Here is a 17724-nt window from a genome sequence, read left to right as displayed (position 1 = left end):
CCCAGACTTCCTTTGTACATCTGCACTGTCAGGTAGGACATGCCACTAAGGGTGGATCTGTGGAGCAAAATGGTTCATACAAAAGATGTGATACTAAAGCTGTAGGTTTCAGGTGGGTTTGTATTTGGGAGTAGCTCTACTCTAGGCTGAATGCCCTTGTGGCCAGAGTATGCTATAAATGCTCCTGAAATACATTCTCTGCTCCGGTTTCATCCAAAATAAATAGTTGTATGTGCTCCAAGACCACTCTGTAACACAAACCAAAGCACTTTAAGTGCAGATAATCCTGAGATATGTTTAAAAAGTGAAATCTTTCTCTGCACAAAAAAAAAAAATGCACTCTTTGGGATGCTCCCCCATTAGAAGTAACAGTTTAATGGTAACAATTTCCCTGTCTTTTTAACCATTTTGCAGTATGTGAAGTAATTTCCTTTTTTATCCCATGAAAAAGGCAGCTTCTTTATGCTCCTTTGATAAAGGACACTATCAAAATCTTATTTAAAATTCAGATGCACAGCATCAGTGAGATCCTCTTGCCATGGGCACACTGAATCCTTCAAACTGCTCTAGTTGATTTGTGAGGTATCATCTCCATCTTCCTATTCTTCCAAGATTTATGATATTTATGATAAATTGGTAAATTCTTGCATTTTACTCTTAAGATCTGGTGTTCATCTTGACGCATTCAAATGGAAGCTGCAGTCTTATTTGATTCCTCTCATTCCTTCAGTACCAAAGCCAAAATAGTAATGGGTTAAACATAGTCATAAATAGTTCTTTGATGTCATATTTAAGTTGTCCCAGGGTTCTGGAATTGATCCATGCTATTTGCCTATCAGAGGCAAAAACCTGTTCTTACTATAACTTTTTTTCTCACAGCGTAATATGGCTTCAAACTAATAGGACAGGTGTAGGTATATGTCCTTCTATGAATCATACTTAGTGTTTGGACAGCTAGTGCCTACTGTAGTTAAGATGACTTAACCTATTATTATTGATGATATCCTCTTTATAGCTAAATTCCTGAATATAGGGGTATGGAAATCATAGTATTTTTGGGGCTTGGGTGGGGTTTTTTATGGTTTTCTTTCCTGAAGATCCATCTCTTCCCATAATCGATATGAAATATAAAGTCTTGATTAGCTTTTCCATACATACATAGATTTTCTTGTAGAACATAGTTCAAAGTGTTTCCAGTCAATCCTGAGGAAGAATGGATTATAAATAATGAGTTTGTTCTAATCCTCTATATTTAAATATTGTGACATAAAGTCCACATACTCCAGAAGTCTAACAATCTTAAACAGTCAAGAACACGCAAGATGCATGAATCTTCCTTGATTTTTATCATAATTTTAAAATCTACAACATAATGAGAATTTCATTGGGACAAGCTGTGTCCCATTTGGTTAAATTAATACATAGTTCATGGACTAAATCTTCCCTTGTTATGAAATATTTATCTGATGTCAGTGCACTTTATGCAGAATCAAAGTAAAAGTTCTATTTTCCAAGCTTATCCAAATGAAAGAGAGTTGATTTTACCTATATTCTCATTTGTTTCTCCATTATTCACTGAGGAAAGAAAAACTGGTAGCAGCTCATATGGGAAGACCCTATTTATTACACCTTAGCTCTATGCCATTAACCTTCCTGTACTACAGTGCTGCAGTCTGTATTTACATGAGATTTCAGTGCATTGCAATCATCTTTATTTATCCATACAAATAGATGTGAACATTTTTTCTACCCCTACTTGACATGAATGAACCATACTTACAATATCACAATCTCTGTTTATGTGTGGAATACAGAATACTCTGCATTTATTTATCTTTCATCTTCTTCCATTTGATTTATTACTTCCAGCTTAACTTGGAGCAGTTATTTTTGGTTAGCCTCTATCTTACTGCTTTTATGAAACAACAGTGAATTTATATCATCAGTGACAGAATTATTGTTATCACCAACCTAAAGGCAAAGCTGAGTTACCTACAATCCTTTCAACTGTAGAGTTCCTTTATTCATTTCTCTTTTTTTTTTGTATTTTAAATCATCTACTCTTTGCTGTTTACCTGCCTTGTTGATTCCTCATCCCCAGTGCCACCATATTCTTTTCTATCATACACATTTACTTAATAATTATTCCTAGGTGTTGTCTAGATCACCTTTCTGATAATATCACTAATCTTTTAATTAGCTTTCAAAAAAAATCTTGTCCTCTCAGTAGCTTTTGCCTACTCCCAAATCTCAGCTCTTCTGTTTAATGTAAAGCAAATAATCATTTATGGGACTCTATTTAGATCTTGCAATTAAACCACAGAAATTGCTTAACGAGTAATTCACTGTGGATATGATCAATCAGTATATGAATTTCAGTTCTCTTCCTCTATCTGCTTTTGGAATTTGAAGTCATTAATCCTGATTTACTTTCATACTTTTATGCTATTCCTCATGTCTTACAGTTACTGTTAAAGTTCCTGGTTGCTGTTCTTCTCCAACATTTAGAATGGTCTCCCAGTTTTGATACAGTTATCTCTATCAAATCGGAACACTTTTTTATATATCTGATAATATTTAGCAGATAAATCTACATTAGTTTATTTATATGTATGCATTTATGGTTTATATCATGTTAAATTGGAAAAAAAATCCTAAAATCAAAGTTGGCTCTAAGAACTTGAATGTATTTATACCTTAAAATTCAGATTTTTTTTTTTTTAAGTAGAAGGATAATTCCTGTATAAATACTCCTATCTGAGCATTTTGGCAATAATCTTTACTTTCAAATTTAATTCATGTCTTCTGTTATGTGTGCTGTCTCATCATACAATAGGATTGGGGTTGTAATTAAGAGTGGATAAAGCTAATATTATCAGTAGAGCAGACTTCTGGTCTGGAAATGAAATACTACTGTTTCTATTAAAAAAAGAACAAAGCCATTCTGAGCATTCTGTTGCTTAGGAATGAGGGAGGAGAAATCATTTTCTATGAGGGAAAAAACCCGTATACCACACGAGGTAGAAATGACAGGAAAGAGATAGGAAGATTCTTATTTGTAATTTGATGAATTCATGGAAGGCACACTGAATATGGGTGTAAATATAAAATGACGCCTCAATTAAGGGGGCAGGAGGGACAGAGGGAGAGAGGTGGAGAGATAGGTACTTTTTAACCCCTGCTTCCTTGCAATAGATTTGGAAATGTTCACTATTTGTGCTGGGAAGATGGGTGTCTATGAGAAAAATTACACAATATAGAACTATTTTGTTATGAAATGTGCCTGTTCCTTAGATCAGTTGCTTTTGATGGTAAGCAACAGGACAGACTAAAAATTGTAAACTAGTAAGTTGTATCAACCAAAAATAGGTTTGGAAACAGATATGAAGCTTAAAACCCAAAAAACAACAAAACACCTAAGATATTACTTTGAATTCACTTTTTCTTCTATATATATATATATGTATCAAAGATACCGTTTAACTCCTTGTTCAGAGTATAAGCTACTTAGTCTACCTTTTAAAAAAACTAAATGTGTTACTAAACAGCCAAACTCTCACGCAATTCAGGTCTGATGATATGATACACAGAATTAGTGAACTTACTGTGCAGAATTTACTAGGACTGTTCATTGTTACCTAACCACAAGGAAGAGAAAAATCACTGCAATTCAAGGGTGAAGGAAAGAAGAACGTGCCAACTTTCCCCTACTGTGAGATTCACACTCAATTTTTGTATCTGAACTGGTTGGGCATTGCTCTCCCTCCTAAGCCTCCCTCTTTCCCTTTTATTGCTGAGCATGGCATTATAATGGTATGGAGTATCTCTTTGGTTAGTTCAGGTCATCTTCCTAGTTGTTCCCCCTCCCAACCTATTGTGCATCTGCCAGTCAAATCACAGGAGGGACAGAGAAAGAAACAGAGAAGGCCTTGATGCTCTGCAAGCACTGTTTAGCAAAAGCTAGAATGTTAGTGTGTTATCAGTACTGATTTGGTCAAAAATCTAAAACCCCGGCACAATACGAGCTGCTATGAATAAAATTAACTCTATCCTAGCCAGGTACAGTATATACACTAAAAAAATATATACATTAATTATCAAACTTTTCTGCTATAAAGGCAGTGAGCTTTTAAGGAGCTGGCTTTGTGTGACTTCACAGAAAGTTTCTTACTAATATAATTCACTTACAGTATTTTGATCAGTGTATTTCTGAGCATACAGTACAATGAAGTTTACTGGATCAGGCTATAGATGCAGGCTCTCTGTAGAGTTTATGTGTGGTAATGGTTTAGGTATGTATAGATTTTAGATGAAAGGCAAACGCCATACATATTCAGGGTATTGTTCAAAATTTTAACTTAAAGTTAAAACTCAAAGCTGTCAAACAGTTAAATGGGTTGGTAATTTAACTTAAAAAATACCTCTTTTTTCTCTATTCTTTTAAGGTACACAGCATTTAATTTAGAGCAAGTGTAGGGTCTTGCATCTGGAGAAGAACAACTTCAGGTAGCAGCATAGGCTGGGGACTGGCCTGTTGGAGAGCAGCATAGGTGAGAGAGGCCTGGGGGTCCTGGTGGACAGCAGGATGACCACAAGCCAGCAACGTGCCCTCGTGGCTAAGAAGGCCAATGGCATCCTGGGGTGTATTAGAAGGGGTGTGGTTAGTAGGTCAAGAGAGATTCTCATGCCCTTCTACTCTGCCCTGGTGAGACTGCACCTGGAATATTGTGTCCAGTTCTGAGCCCCTCAGTTCAAGAAGGACAGAGAACTCCTTGAAAGAATCCAGTGCTGGGTCACCAAGATGATTAAGGGAGCGGAACACCTTCCTTATGAGGACAGGCTGAGGGAGCTGGGCCTCTCTCTTTAGCTTGGAGGAGAATGATGTGTGGCCTTATTAATGTTTCTAAATATGTAAAGGGTGAGTGTCCGGAGGATGGAACCAGGCTCTTCTCAGTGATGGACAGCGATAGGACAAGGGGCAACAGGTGCAAGCTGGGGCATAGGAAGTTCCATGTGAAGATAAGGAGAAACTTTTTCACTGTGAGGGTGACAAAGCACAGGCTGCCCAGAGAGGCTGTGGAGTCTCCTTCTGTGGAGACATTCAATGCCTGGACATGTTCCTGTGTGATTTAGTCTAGGTGATCCTGCTCTGGCACGGGGGTTGGACTAGATGATCTTTCAAGGTCCCTTCCAACTGCTAATGTTCTGTGATTCTGTGAATTATTTAAGTAAAATAGAACTATCTAGTAAAATAAAGGATCATAGAAAACAGCTATATGTTGCAAATATGGAATAAGGATATATAGTAACTGATTAGATGGGATTTCTTGCCAAACCATACATTAATCCTCTGCAAATGATTTTGTCTCTTTAAATCAGTAGTGAAGGAACCCAAGACTGGGCCACCTCCAGCACAGGAAAATTTTATAGCAAAATTGCTTTGCTAATGGTCTATAACTTGAGCACAAACCTGTATTCTATATACATGACGCCTGAATGTGGAATCCCAAATGTTAGAGCTAATCTGGACCTCTTAAAATCAAATTACACAAAATGAGATCCTATCTGACATAAGGTTGAACGTGGAGGAATGTGTAGATGCAATCAGAGACATTTGCTCAAACTGCAGGAACCTAATTTAATTTCAGCATAAAATTCTTTTTTGGAACAGATGAATAAAGGAGGTAAAAAGCTGGCTTTTGATTGACTTCACTAGGGACAGGATTTTATATCAACCATCATACTGAAAAATTCATAGCTATGTGTGGAGAAAAGAAACCAGAAAATTCCAATATCAAACAATTTGGAAGTTATTTTTTCTGATCACTTTGTAAAATCAAGTCCAGAATATATAAGAATTCTGAAATAGCAATTAAACTTGTCCTTAAAGGCCCAATGTTTTGTACTAAAAGATCAGAACAAATATTAAATCCCAAAAAGTTGCTAAGAATTAGTTTTTCAACCAGAACGTAGGCAGACATTTTAAGACGTTGCTTATTTAAGGGTTCTGGTTCAACTTTTAAAAAAGGAAAAGCACCCTTTCAGTCATTACCATGGTTCACCTTTGTAATAAATGCTCAATCCCCCAAGTTACCATGCTTTCTAGACGGTTTCTGATTGAGGCATCATGTCTGTACAGTCTTTTCTCAAGTTAAAATATCAAATTTGTACCTCTCACAAAGTTGTCAAGGACTGAAGGAATATGAAAACTCAGTTGACACTGATTTCAGGGGACAATGACAATTACAAGAGCAGAGAATGACATTAAAGATGAATCTGTAATGTCGCCACTATTTGTCAATTCACATGTCAAATACTAGTGTCTGAACTATTCCTCTGTGTGAATAGACTTCAGCTTTCCAAGGTTAACAGTTCTGCTACTTACAAGAGCACTCAGTTTTCACGATGCAAATTTTAAAGGAATAAAAGAAAATACAAATTAAAAGTTTCCTAGTAATATGGAACTGAAATATGACAGTTACATTGCTTTTTTCCATCTGTCAATGTAACTGAACAAATAAAAATCTATTACTGCTTCAAAGCCACTACATCCATCACGTCCCCACTTTTCCTGCCCTACAGTTTCCCCACATAATACATCTCCAAGTTCTAGTGCCTGCAACAACTGCAATGCCTCGTAATTTTTAAAAGGTTCCTAATAGCTAAAGCTGTTGAGGTGCTTGAGTATGAGAGGTTATTGTTCGATAAATAACCTGAGAGCTTGCAACGACTGTCCTCAGAGTGAGCTCTTTTCTGGGAATCATATTTTGTAATTATCTGAAGGGTAAAAACAATATGTACATTTTATATCTGCTATGTTTTTCAATGTATGAGTGCTAAAGCCTTGATAACAGACATATCCCAAACACATTGAACTAATCTGTTATTCCAAATTTGCTTGAACAGATACCATTTGAGCAGTGAATGTATTTTACTGCATGTCTTAAAAAAGGCTCGGCTTACTTCTATTTAGTGGGAATGATCCTGCTTTAACTATCATAAAGATGTTCAAATCTCCTGAATTCTAATAAATGCTTATATTAATGACACTTTGTGCACTACAGACTAAAGATAAAATGCAATCACTTTATATAAATCAACCTAATTGCTTATTGGGCATTCCAGAAACACAAAGTTTTATTTGAGCTTTTTTTTAGGATATAGGGAATCTTGATCTTGTAATTATTCCTCAATGGGTTTAGTAACACACTAGACCTCCATGGTTGTGACTGTTGTTTGCAGCCTCATTATGCTGTATCTCCTTACTCTGTGGCCAAACTGCTTCTACCCACATCTCACAGTAATCAACACTAATATTCAAAGCACTGAAACAATACATGTTGAGGGAGGGAGAGAGAGAGATAATGGAAACCTGGAAAAAAAAGTGCACAGTACCAAAACAGGACAACTTTGAGTGTTGAAGGGAAGGAGAGAGAGGCAGCTATGTCAAGAGACAGAAAGGCATCAGATGGTGACTACATGACTTTTGGGGTGCCACTTACTATATTCTGTTTACTTCTAACGTCGTGATTTTGCTATTACTTACAATGTGAAGAGATGTACTAGAAAGTGAGATTGCAGGGCATGTTATGAAATTTGAAAGAATGGAGTGTTTATTCACTGACTCTGTTAAGGGTAAGCGACATCTAGGAAGAAAGCGAATAATGTTTGAAGGATATTTACATCTAAATCTTGGCTAATGGTCCTGACAGAGAAAACCAAGAGAAGGCATTTTATATAGAGCATTTGCAGCAAAAGCACGGTTCAGTAGAAAGTGTAAAGGATAATTGTGCAGTGATACTTCAATTAGCAGAAATTCACTATAAACTTTTCAAACTTTTCAAATGCACTGCCTTCAATTCCATGGATCTCATGTCATTAAGGGGAAGACCATTAGTACATTTTTGGTACTCAACATGTCAGGAAGACAATGTTGGCCAGCTGACAAGATTATACAGCTGGCTTGGCTCCCAACTCTAACCCCAGGCTTCAAAGTGTTTGTGAAAAGTCTCTTAGGCTTTCTGTGTTTCATTTTTACAGAAAGGGGATAAAATAAACAACTTGGCTCTCCTTTGTAAAAAGCTTTGATGAAAATATTTATAAGCATTTAAAATTATCATTTATTTTCCAAGCTGAAAAGAAAATCAGAAACAACATCTCATCTTCTTGTCTGAGATTCTCCACCCAGACAGATAAAATAAATTATTCCCTCCTGAACTAGCTCATAGGGAAAAGATTATTTCCTTTATGAGCAGAAGTTTCAGAATGGCCATGAATAGTTAGATAAGCATCATACTCTGGACTCTGATGTTAAAGCAACACTTCGATAATGCTTTCTTCAATTAAACCTTTTTACACTTCAAGTCGCTTATCTTGGTACTACAAAAATTAGCTTAATTATTTAGCTTTTCGATGTGCTTTTGGTAACACACATTAGAACTGTTTGAGGAAGATAAAATAATAGAAAAAGCACTGAGCATAAATATATGATAAGTTAAAGGTGGACAAGGGAAGGGTTGTTTGTTGACAGCATATTTAAATAAGCTATATTACATATTTATTGTTCTGGTGTATTATTTACTTTTTATATATCTTGAAGGTGATGTTACTGACTTGTCTCTTCCACTTTGCATTCTGCCAGAGAAGATTTGCATGTTGTGACATAAAATTCTTTCTTATGATATTTCCCTCACTTTCAGCAATTTTGTCTCATCTTTTATGCTGTGTATCAGGTTTGCCCTTCCTTGTGTGTTTATACTACCTCTGTATCATTTCTCAGAGTTCTTTTTTACCTGGGCCTCTGCTGATACTTTCTTTCTTTGAATGAGTTCACTATAATTAACAGATTTTTCTTCATTTTAAATCATTATGCTTATTACTGCTTGGTTTGAACACCCATGAGTCTTCAAATCCTGGAAACTAACTGTTCTCTACAGAAGTCACTGAGAATATCTCAGGGTGTCGGCTGGCTCGGTTCCCCCAAGGCTAAGCAGCTGCTGAGCAGCTGAGCCTGGGTCTGAAGAATATATATGCTAAAAGGGTCACTTTGATACCCAACTGCAGCCAAAAGGGTCACTTTGATACCCAACTGCAGCCAGAATCCTTTGTATAGACCTTGCATGAGCAGAATTCCCCTAGTCTGTACAGGAGTCACTGTGGCAAAGCAAAACCTCAAATTAATCTCTCAAAAAAATCTCACACCTGCAAATTTCCAAATGGCCACAATTCCAGACCTTGCTATGTTCTGAATATCCAGGTCTGTCTGGGACTTCCTATGCATGACTGTGTTTAATTGATATTTGGAAGTTAATGTAAATTATAGTAATTTTTCTTGCCAGAAAAAGTGTTACATATAGTATGAAAACTGCAGCTAGTTACTCTTTGTATTTTATAAAATCTGCAAGGCCCTACTAGGAATTTGAGACCTCAGGTGATGGACACTTTACTTGCACACTCTAAAAGACAGTTTTAAGACAAATGTCATGTTATATAAACTGACAATTCAAACTACTGAAAAAAGGCTGTGCTATTATTTCCATTTTACACATGCAAATGTGGAGCAAAAATACTTTAAGAAACTTACTCTGGAGTTTTTGTTTAGAAGAAACCTCTAGGTATGGAAAAAAAAATATCCAGTGGTACCTAGATGTAAAATACTTAAATCAAGCTTAGACACCTTATCCAAGCACATCATTCTTTAAAGGTCAATGTATAGTAAAAAGAAAGGCAGTAAAGCATCAGTCGCCCTTTTCAGTGGATAAATGGCATTTGGGGGCATGGACAGGACACTGTGTCTGGGAATACTGGTTTATTTCTGTTAACTAAGATAGAGAAGCTGTCTCATTTCTTATTGCTGCATTTAGGGTGGTATTAGCTCCACATTCAGACAGGTGAAGGCCATTGTCTGTATTCAGTTTCGTCAATACAGCCAAGGGTCCCAACAGCCATTTATAAATCTTAAAAGTAGCCACCTACCTTGGTTCACCTGAACAGCTCTCCATACTCTACTGAATATATAGACTGGTTCTCCATTGACTATACCAGGGTCTGAGGCACTAAGTTAAGAAGCTGACATCTACACGTAAGACATTAAATTTAGGAGTTAATCTGGAGCTGAATTCTACCCTTAACCTGCTTAACTGACTAGAAGAAAACAATAAAATGGGATTAGAATTGAGCATCAGACCATCAAATCCACAACAGATATTTAGGCAGGACTGATATGTGAACACCTGCTTTTCACACTCTCTTTTCTCAACAGTAATAAACATTTCACAGCTTTTCATCAGAAATTTTAGAGATAAAAATGCACACTGTAACATATCAAAGCTGGCAACAGGGTCCAGATCACAGGTTCAAGACTTTTTTCTTAATAAGAATAGCCATTCTTCTTCCCTGGGAGAAATAAGAACTTACTTTCTAGCTGAGTGTATCACTAATGAAAAATCTGAAAGATACAGACACAAAATATTTTGTTTGAAATAGCTTATGAGGTCTAACACCGCCAGACTAAAATAAAAAAAAAAATAAAATCAGGTTTGGCCTGCAGTGTGTAACAATTTTGTGCTTGAAACAGAAGTAAGACATCTGAGTCACACACTCCTTGCATTTAAAGAAAGCTCAGACAGAATTAACTTTCTTGAATTGGCTTGTCAAGCTGGCAGTACAGTTACAAACTGTAGCTGACTCAGTTTCTCGTATTCTATTTATCTCCAGAGAAGATGAGAGAAGAGACAAGACAGGTCACTGTCCTGGTAGATTACTGGTAGATTGTTATTTCAACGATATCACAGAATCACTATGTTGGAATAAACCTTTGAGATCATTGAGTCCAATCATACCTGTCCTCTACTAAACCATATCCCTAAGCACCTCATCTACCCATCTTTTAAATATATCCAGGGATGGTGACTCAACACCCTCCCTGGGCAGCCTGTTCCAATGCTCAATAACCCTTTTGGTGAGAACTTTTTCCTCATGTCTAACCTGAACTGTCCCTGGTGCAGCTTGAGGCCATTCCCCCTTGTCCTATCACCTGTCGCTTGGGCAAAGAGACCAACACCCATCTCTCTACAACCTCCCTTCAAGTAGTTGTAGGTGGTGATAAGGTCTCCCCTCAGCCTCCTCTTCTGCAGGCTAAACATCCCCAGCTCCCTCAAACATTCGTCATATGATTTGCCCTCCAGCCCCTTCACCAGCCTGGTTGCCCTTCTCTGGACTCGCTCCAGGACCTTGATGTCTTTTTTGTAGTGAGTGGCACAAAACTCAACACAGTACTCAACGTGCAGCCTCACCAATGCTGAGTGCAGGGGCGCAATCACTCCCCTGGACCTGCTGGCCACACTATTTCAGATACAAGCCAAGTTGCCATTGGCCTTCCTGGACACCTGCGCACACTGTTGAGTCATATTCAGTCTGCAGTCAACCAACACCCTCAGGTCCTTGTCTGCCAGGCAGCTTTCTAGTCAGTCTTCCCCAAGCCTGTAGCACTGCATGGGGTTGTTATGTCCCAAATGCAGCACTCTTGTTGAACCTCATCCCATTGGTCTCAGCCCATCAGTTCAGCCTGTTCAGATCCCTCTGAAGAGTCTCCCTACCCTCAGGCAGATAAATACATCCTCCCAGATTAGTGTCATCCAAAAACTTATTGAGGGCACGTTCAATCCCTTCATCCAGGTCATTGATAAAGCTGTTGAACAGAACTGGACCCAGGACTGAGCCCTGGGGAACACCACTTGTGACTGACCTCCAGCTGGATTTGGCTCCATTCACCACCACTCTTTGGGTTTGGCCATTCAGCCAGTTTTTTACCCAGCAGAGGCTGCACCTGTCCAGGTCAGTGGCAGCCAGTTTCTCAATCAGAATGCTATGAGAAATGGTGTCAAATGCTTTGCTGAAGTCCCGGTACACTACATCCACAGCCTTTCCCTCATTCACTAAGAGGATGTGGGAGTAGATCACCTTGTCGTAGAAGGTGATCAGGTTAGTGTGGCAGGACCTGCCTTTCAGAAACCTATGTTAACCAGACCTGATCACTCAGTTGTTTTGTGGGTGCTGTGTGATAGCACTCAAGATGACCTGTTCCATGATCTTCCCCAGCACTGAGGTCAGACTGACAGGCCTGTAGTTTCCTGGATCCTCCCTCCAACCCTTCTTGTAAATGGGTGCAACATCTGCCAGCCTCCAGTCGAGTGGAACTTCCCCAGTCCACCAGGATTGCTGGTAGATGATGGAAATGGGTTTGGTGAGCACATCCACCAGCTCCCTCAATACCCTTGGGACAATCACATCTGCCAGCTCCCTCAACACCCTTGGGGACTCCCTCAATACCCCCAGGAGCTCCCCCAGTACCCTTGGGGTACATATATTTTCACATCAGTCTTCATTTATTATGCTAGACTGCAAATTTTCTCACCTTTCATGTTTCTCAAGGAAGCTATTGGTAGGCAGTTGCAAAAATATGCCTCTAACTTTACATCTTATAGAAAAGAGTGCTAATGAATAACAAAGGACTGTTGTGCAGATGAGGTAAAGGTGAAAGCTTTATGAAAAATTGCTTGCAAAAACTAACAATAATTCTTCACCCTCTGTAAAGCACATTAATAATAAACAAGTAGACAGGATTATAAAAAAAATGGCTGAGAGCAACTAAATTATGTCTTAGAAAGGACTTCTCATTGCTGTTAATCTTGCCATGATGTAAACCTCAGAAAGGTTCCATGTGTTTTTAAATCAGTCATTAGGAAGTGGTGTATTTAACCTACGATTTATGTCAATATACCAGATTTTCATTATCCTCTATACTGTCACCTATACAGTATCATGAAATTCTGTTAAGTTCTCTAGAAGTTTCTATTCTCCCCCACCATTAAAAGATCCTTCTCTCCTTTTCTCTTTTTCTCTCTTTTTTTTTTTTTTCTTTTAATGGAAAAGACTACATTTTCAGATTTTGAATGTTTAGATACACTGACCAGGACCCCTATTACTTGGATGACAGGTAACAAGTCACTGTCTGAAAGTAGCCCTTTACTCTAAAGCCTAGTAAAAGCAGCTGGAAAGGAAGATACTGTCAGGAAAGCTGACTTGTCTTCACCTGAAAAGCAGAAAGAAGTAAGTTCCCTTATTTTACCATGGGCTTTTTTCATCTACAGAGGACAAAATGGTTCTTTAGCTATGGTGCTATATGGTTGATGCTTTTAACTGTCAGTCATTCCTTTTCACTGTAAGGTCTAATTTTGTCTGGGCTGTGTTTTCTCTCAGATTCGCCTTACTTACAGATTACTCATTTTTTCTAGAAGCCAGCTCTTCTATGCTACTTTTTAACTCTGTGATAGGTTTTCCACTCAGGTCACAAAATTGTCTAGTTCTCACCTTCTTCAATTTAAAGTAGGGGTAAATGGTCTAATAAACAGTGCATCTAATTTGTCAGTTAATGTAGCCCTACTTATGATCACTAAAACTGGTCACAGTAATGATACCAAAATCATGAATCTTTTATATTTTTTGGTTCTGCCAAAAAAATTAATCTGGAAGTAGGAAAAAGCCCCATTAAACAGGCAGTGGATTGGGTTTTTTGAGCTTGCATGCTTTCTTAATGCAGCATTTGGCATTTGCTATCGCTTGCTCAAGCTAATTTCCATACTTTTTTTGAACACTTCTACTGGTAATTTACTCTTCTTGGATGTCGTGGGTTTGCCCCAGCTGAGAGCCGACCACCATGCAGATGTTTGTTCTTTAAAAGGGAGTTGGGGGGAAGTTGAAGGAGGGGGAGAGGGAAGGAGAAGGAAACCAAGGAACCAAAACCTCACAGGTTGGTATAAGAATAGTTCACTGGGAGAGCAGAAAAAACAGATATAATAATAGAACTGTACAGCAAAATATATGAAACTGGTGATACACAATGTAGTTTCTCACCAAAAACCGGACTGTCTCCAAAACCGTGGGTCCTAGAGCCACCTGCACCTCCCTCCACCTGCCCCCCTTTATGCTGAGCATGACATAATAGGCACAGAATACTCCCTTTGGCCGGTTTGGGTCACCTGTCCTGGCTGTGTCCCCTCCCTTCTCGTTAGCAGGGCAGTATGAACAACTGAAAAGCCCTTGGCTGCTTGGCAACAACTAAAACATCAGTGTGTTGTCAGCACTGATCTCATCCCAACTCCCAAACATGGCATTCCATCCGCTGCTAGAAAGAAATTAACTCTATCCCAGCTGAAACCAGGACATTGGATTATGTCATACTTCTGCCTTGTTGCCCGCTATTTTCCTTCCCAAAAAAAGTTCTCAAACATACTTCATACATCCTTTTTTGGTTCAGTGGGGTAGGAAGGTTGGGTGCAAGGAGCGATGAAAATGGTACAGGACAGATAAACCTCATGTGTACGTTGTTAATCATTATGCTTTTATGCTTGTTTTCATGTCATTTTAGTTTGAGGTTCTGGGTATTATTATCAATGCCGATATCTTCACACAGACATAAAATCTAGAAAGAACTAGTGAAGGATCTCAAGATCCACTGTTGGATTACTTTCAAACCTCACCTTTCCCTTAGAGACACCTGGTTTGTATATTATAGCAGGTAAGGTCTGCTTTGAAATTCAGTCAGCTCCACAGGATCTATGGGATTCACTTGACTTTGGAGTGGAAGGAAGATATTTTAGCATTGGGTTCTTATTTTGTTTTTTAAATATTGAGGCAGAGGAAGGAAATATCTTTCCTTTATTGTTGCTCAGTCATACCTGAAAAACAAAATAGCAGAAGTGTTCATAGCTGCACGGTATTTGAAATATGATCACACAGTATGAACCAGGTAACTTGTTAAAATAATATAAATCAAATTACTATGCTCTCTCTGAAATACCACTCAAATTAGAAGTCAAAGAGGAAAAAAGTATTTTTAGGGTTTTTTCCCTTTTACACAGATGTTTCTCTTTAAAATGGAATTTGATTATCTCAGAAAACTTGTGTAGTCACAAGATGCAAGGGATAGCTTTGAAAGTCCTCTTGATTTCATTGAAGAGTTTTAACGAACGCTGAGACTGTTAGCACAGTGGTACTGACACACTCACTACTGACATAAGGTTGTATCATACAAATAAAGTGATGCAAATACTCATTTTGCCTCTGAAAGACTACCCTTTTCCTCCAAAAGATTACGCTTTTCCTCCTATTCTAGTCACAATAATGCAATCTCTAAGGTAAGCTTGTAGGAGTTGTTATCACTGTGTGTTAACTCAGCACCTGTGACACAGACAAGGGGTTACCAACAAGAAGTCACACTGCTGGTGTTGCAATCCATTTTTTGATCTAGATCAGTATTAGCTAAGGTTTGTCTGCCTAGATTTTGATCGTAATTTTTAATAACATATTAATGTGTGTCCTGAGTTCGACCAGGACAGGGTTCATTTTCATCAGAAGTTGAGCTGGGACACAGCCAGGAAAGGTGACACGAACTAACCAGAGGGGGTATTCCAGACCATATGACATCACGCTCAGTATAAAACAGGGCTAGGTGGGAAGGGACATGTAGCTTGGAGACTTGGACTTGCAGCTTGGGGACTGTCCAGCTTTCTGACAGGTCTGAGCTGTACGGGCCGAGTTGGGCGGCTCGGTGACAAACCGCATCGTGTATCACCAGTTTGGTGTATTCTGTCCTAAGTCCTGTTGCTGCTGCCCCCTTCCCTGCACTGCCCCAGCACGCTGCCCGTACCCACCCTGCGGTTTGCCCCTGCCTGCCCGACCCCTGCCCATCCCGCCGGGGGATGGAGGGGAGAACGAGTGGCGCCCAATGCTCAGCTGCCCTATAGGGATGAACCACGACAGAGTGCTCTGTCCACCCAGCAGAGTACTACTGTGGGCTGGCTAGCCAGAGATGTATCTGGAGAGGGAAAAGTAAAAACGTTTGCTTTTTCCAAAATTTGCAGGAAGAGCTGGACACATCCCCACTACTGCCCCCCGCCCCCTGATCATCTTTATTGTTTCTGCTTCTTCAGCTAAATATTATTTGTCTAAATGGATGCAATACTTGCAACAAATTAAAAGCTGAATGTGTTGATTTGTGGAGATTAAGAACTGCACTACAGGATTTCCTGTTTATTACTTTCACTTGCTATATTTACTCAGTTCTAGGATTAATTTTGGGCCTGTGTAAAGTGCATAGTAATCCTACAAGTGAGCAGCATAGAATCTCCTTATTTTCCTTTGTTGTCACCTGAACAAGTACAGCATGGCATGAAATAGGAAGGCAATTTTACGTCCCCAAACATGTTTATTTTCTTTTTTTGATCATTTATTTATTTTTAATGTAAGTGTAACATAAATCAGGAAAAAATAAATTAACTTCATTTGGAAAAGCAACATCCCAGAAGATACAAGTTTCTTTGCAGCTTAGATTTTAAATTGAACCTTTAAGGATGGATTTGGGGGATTAGCCATAAGCTTAGTGATGTAATGGGTTGCTGGGAGGAATCTCTTTTTGGAATGATTGTAGGTTTTCCTAGCTGTAACTGCTTTGTCATCAAGTCAGAAGACATAAACATTATCTATATGAATATATACATTAGCCTATTGCCAGGACTGTGAAAAAATATTACGGTTTAAAATTATGTTTTCAGTTGAATTAAAAATATGTTTTGAAAGAATATAATTGAAAGATTTCAGCTTTCATTTAGGTACTGTTTCTGGACTTCACTTGATATTACAGAAAGACTAATTCCAGCTGGAAGGGAGCTCAGGAGGTCTCTTGCCCAACCTCCTGCTCAAAGCAAGGTCACCAGGTTGTTCAGAACTTCATCTGTACATTCATATAATTTCTCCCTTCCTTCACAATGACTCTAAGGCTTGAAGGCATGCAGTTGAAAATACATGTTTGAAATACAAGCCCTTCATTCTTTCAGTCCATAACCCACATTTCAATTAAAACCATTTAAAGTTAAAATTATTATTTCACTGAGATAGAGGATCACTTATATAGTTCCTAATCTTGCATGACCTAAGCACAGTAACCTTGATTTACAATGCCATAAGCTGATATTTAAGCAGGCAGTGTTCATTCATTAAACACTCATTTAAAATTCTTCTGTAATAAGCAATTAGCTTGCCAGAGTCCTATACAATGTCATATATTTAGGCCACTGACATACAAAATTCCCTTGTAGCCCAGCAGAAAATTCTGTATGACACTGAGCATACAAGTTTCTCAAAAGATTGGCCTTTGCAGCAATATAAAGCTTAACCCCTACGAGTCGTACTAAGGAACACGTAATGCTCCCTTTGTACAGGGCTTTTATTAACGTCTTGTGACTGAGCAGTGAGCAGTACTGAACTGCAAGTACTGCTCAAGAAAACCTCAAGAAAAACACTGAGATTTTTGTGTTCCTATGCCTTTGAATGCTTTAACCCAGCTTCTGGGTCAGACTTTTGGCTTGCAATTTGAATAAAAGATATATTCCATAGGCACTTTTAACAACTGAGGTTGCTACACATTTCTGTGAGCACGATCCTGTCTCCCTTGCACATTATCAGGATACAGATAATATTCCTATGGGTATGAAATGGAATGACCAACCCAATCCAACTGGCAATAGGAATCCCAGAAACTATCATGAGATGAGCTCAAGTGAGGTCAGAGCAGCAGCAAATTTCAAGCTGCACCTTAAAACAGCTTCACCTCACGTCAAACAAGAGTGATGATTATGTTTACTGCATGTCATGCAGAAATTAATA

This window comes from Gallinula chloropus (genome assembly GCF_964237585.1).
Source record: "Gallinula chloropus genome assembly, chromosome: 2".
In the NCBI taxonomy this organism is placed as follows: Eukaryota; Metazoa; Chordata; class Aves; order Gruiformes; family Rallidae; genus Gallinula; species Gallinula chloropus.
The sequence above is the reverse complement of the archived record's forward strand: the minus strand, read 5'-3'. Positions refer to the sequence as shown.